At 38.7% G+C, this 4,137-nt stretch overlaps 1 protein-coding gene across 1 annotated transcript in view; it reads left to right on the forward strand.

Annotated features, from left to right (window-relative positions):
* ANGPT1 (angiopoietin 1) overlaps positions 1–4,137 on the forward strand; it is a 299,772-nt gene that overhangs the window by 272,931 nt on the left and 22,704 nt on the right. The gene's annotated exons all lie outside the window — the stretch shown is intronic.

Genomic DNA, 4,137 nt, shown 5'->3' on the forward strand with positions numbered 1-4,137 from the left:
AAAGTAGAGACATTACTTTGCCAACAAAGGCCCATCTAGTCAAAGCTATGGTTTTTCCAGTAGCCATGTATGGATATGAGAGTTGGACCATAAAGAAAGCTGAGCGCCAAAGACTTGATGCTTTTGAACTGTGGTGTTGGAGAAGACTCTTGAGAGTCCCTGGGACTGCAAGGAGGTCCAACCAGTCCATCCTAAAGGAGATCAGTCCTGGGTGTTCATTGGAAGGCCTGATATTGAAGCTGAAACTCCAATACATTGGCCACCTGATGCGAAGAATTGACTCATTGGAAATGACCCTGATGCTGGAAAGTTAGAAGACAGGAGGAGAAGGGGACGACAGAGGATGAGATGGTTGGATGGCATCACCAACTCGATAGACATGAGTTTGAGCAAGCTCTGGATTTGGTGATGGACAGGGAAGCCCTGTGTGCTGCAGTCCATGGGGTCGCAAAGAGTCAGAGACGACTGAACGACTGAACTGAACTGAAGTCAAGAAAGGGACATTAAAAATCTGTGTTGTCAAAACTTAGATGAAAAATGAGTGTACAATTTAAATATGTACAATGAAAACTAATACTATATTGCTGCTGCTGCTGCTAAGTCGCTTCAGTCATGCCCGACTCTGTGCAACCCTGGAGATGGAAGCCCATCAGGCTCCCCCATCCTTGGGATTCTCCAGGCAAGAACACTGGAGTGGGTTGCCATTTCCTTCTCCAAAGAATAAAAATGAAAAGTGAAAGGGAAGTCACTCAGTCGTGTTCGACTCTTAGCGACCCCATGGACTGCAGCCTACCAGGCTCCTCCAATCATAATAGAACCAGGGAATAAATGAAACTGGCTTCTCTGAAGTTTCTCATTATTTGGGGCTGAAATTTTCTGTAATTCTGGAAATGCTTCTTTCTTAATCACAGCACAGATTTCCATGACCCTTGCTATCTCAGGCATTTTTCACACTTGCACATCTTCCACTGATCATGTTAAAGAAATGCATCGAATTACATATCTGCATCAGGACATCTGAGGCTTACGAAGCAAATAAGATAAGATACTCCTTCTTAAATGATGGTTAGAGTAATACACTAACGCCATTACAATACACCATGGGGTTGCAAATAGACAAGACTGAATGACTAAACTGAACTGAACTAATACACTACACAAATTCTGGTGATTTACCAGTGATACAGTTCCATTTGCGAACAGATAATGCCAACTTAAAAAGACAGTGTCATGAAGGAAGATTTCAGAAAGTAGAAATGATAAAGTATAGGTTGAAATGGGTGATATTTTCAGGGATTTTTCCAAGTATCAATTATAAGTAAAGAAAGGAAAAAATGTATATATTGGATTCAGCCAATAAAGCACACTTGCAAGAAAAACATAGGATTCTCAAAAGATTATAATATTAATTTATTAAAGAATAAATGTTTGAATTCAGTTCAGTTCAGTCGCTCAGTTGTGTCCAACTGTTTGCACCTCCATGAACCGCAGCACACCAGGCCTCCCTGTCTGTCATCAACTCCCAGAGTTCACCCAAACTCATGTCCGTTGAGTCGGTGATAACATCCAACCATCTCATCCTCTGTTGTCCCCTTCTCCTTCTGCCTCAATCTTTCCCAGCATCAATGAACACCCAGGAGTGATCTCCTTTAGGATGGACTGGTTGGATCTCCTTGCAGTCCAAGGGACTCTCAAGAGTCTTCTCCAACACCACAGTTCAAAACCATCAATCCTTCGGCACTTAGCTTTCTTTATAGTCCAACTCTCACATCCATACATGACTACTGGAAAAACCATAGCCTTGACTGGGACGGACCTTTGAATTAAAGGATTATTATTCAGGCCTCTGGGTTCAAAATAATGTAGACCTTAACTTAAGTGGTCATCAAAGCAACTCTGTTTTCTTATTTTTTTGTGCTTAGTATTCTGCTTGCTCTGTATAAAAATGAGAAAAACTTTCAAAGGAAATGGTGCCTATTAATTTGAGAAAACTGGCCTTTTCTCATCTATTATTTCTCCAGCTTATTGCCTACATATGTGTCTTATTTAGCCGCACGTCTATCGCACTATTTTTGTCACTTTCAGTATGCTTATGCATATGTATCAATGTCATATACATTTTGCTTGTTTAATTTAGACTTTTTTTGTTTAGCTAATGTTTACTGTGCTTCTCTGTTGTTTATAGTTATTGGTTAGGGAAGTTTGATTTCTTTGTTTAATTTTTTGTTAAAATTGATAAGTACTCTACATGCAACAATCTTTTCAAGACTTTTATATATATTGAGTTATATATTTTGAGCTCAGTTTCTCAGTTGCATCCAACTCTTCACAACGCCATGGACTATAGCCTTCCAGGCTCCTCTGTCCATGGAATTTTGCAGGCAAGAATACCAGAGTGGGTTGCCATTTCTTTCTCCAGGGAATCTTCCCAACCCAAGGATCAAACCTGCATCTCTTGCACATCCTGCATTGGCAGGCAGATTCTTTTCCACTTCGCCACTGGGGAAGCCCCTTTATATGTATTACTTCATTTATTTGTCACAACAGTAGTAGAAGGACACTACTATTATTAGATTCATTTTGTAGAGGAACAACCGAGGATCAGAAAGGATAAGAGCTACAGTGCATACCCAGACGATTAAGCTCCCAACTCTGTTCTGTTATCTCTTGTGGTCTATAGACACTCATATGCAAATGTACATAACACAGTCCTACTCATCAGAAGCTAATGTTTTATGTGTTTATTTTTTGTGGGCAGTGGGTAGATGAAAGAAGGAAAAATTTTAGTTAACGACTTTATTGCCAATTATTTTCTTCATCATACTTACTCTGTACCAAAACACCTATATCTTGTTGATATTTATATCTTTAAGTATCTCTCAATCTCTATCTTATCCTTAATTTGAAAGATGGTTGATTTTAGACTTGGGAGCAAAGGATCGGTTCAGTAAAGTTTTGGTCATTTATAAGTCCAATATGTGCTTGCACAATCCTGCACAATCTCTTTATTTAAAGGGAATAAAATGTTCATCTTGATGCTATTTTGAAAAGAAATAGAAAACATTGTTTAACTAGAGATAAGTTTACTATATTGGGAATGGCTAATATAGAACTCAAGTCTTCTTTGTGCTAAGATAAAATTTATATTCTTGTCTTTATCTCAAGACTTCCAGCCTTAGTAATTCCCATTGTAGAACTCTATACTTAACAAAAAGACCAATATATAAAAACAAAATAAGTAATTTTCAGCTTCAAATACTAATAGAAATGAAAAAAGGAATAAAAATCTATCTTAAGTGCTTAGTATCTAAATAAGTTCTTTGCCTGCCTTTTCACTCGACATTCCCAACACATTCAAAGGATGAGTCCCATTTATATCTTACTTTTTTTTATCTTAAGTTACTTCACTTTAATTATGCTATGAATTTCACACCCCTTTTATTGAAAATACCCTCCTCATCCCTCTCGCAAAGTCCACGTCCTCCATAGATTGCAAAGCTAATTTTTTCCACCAAACTTTTTGAACACTTTGGCATCTTTTGATTTTTTTTCCCTTACCTTCTTTCATACATACTAATCATTGTATACCTCTCTACGACCTCTTCATGACACCAAATAAACGCCTCATCTTGCTGGAAGTCTACGCAAAGGCAAACACTGGTTTCTCTCTGTATAGACTGACAAGAGAAATATTGTCTTTACTTTCAGCAAAAGACGTTACCTATATCATTTAAACTCAGTGCTAAAAGACATGTTCTGGTATCACTCTTTGCTGGTGCCCAGCCCTTTCAGTAGGGTGGGGGCAGGGCAGGGAGGGTGGTTAAAGCAGAGACAGCCCTGGAGCAGCAACCAGAAGACATAACAGTGTTGGGAAACTCTGTCAAATTGAGTCATTGCTACCAGGCTCTGAAAGAGAACTGTGGGGGTTATTTTGCATTTTCTTCAAGTGATTATGAAAAAGACAAACTAGTTCCATATGGTGGCAGGGAGAGAACTCAGAGCCAAAATAAAAATCTGCTCAGCTTGTCAGTACGTAAGACCTTAAAGTTCAGATATCTAAGAGCCTGTCTACTGTTTAAAGGCGCTGAGGCCAAACTTCAATTTGTCATACATACAACTCCCACTGCCTTGGATAAT

The sequence above is a fragment of the Bison bison genome, unplaced genomic scaffold (genome assembly GCF_000754665.1).
Source record: "Bison bison bison isolate TAMUID 2011002044 unplaced genomic scaffold, Bison_UMD1.0 scf7180017864491, whole genome shotgun sequence".
Classification (NCBI taxonomy): Eukaryota; Metazoa; Chordata; class Mammalia; order Artiodactyla; family Bovidae; genus Bison; species Bison bison.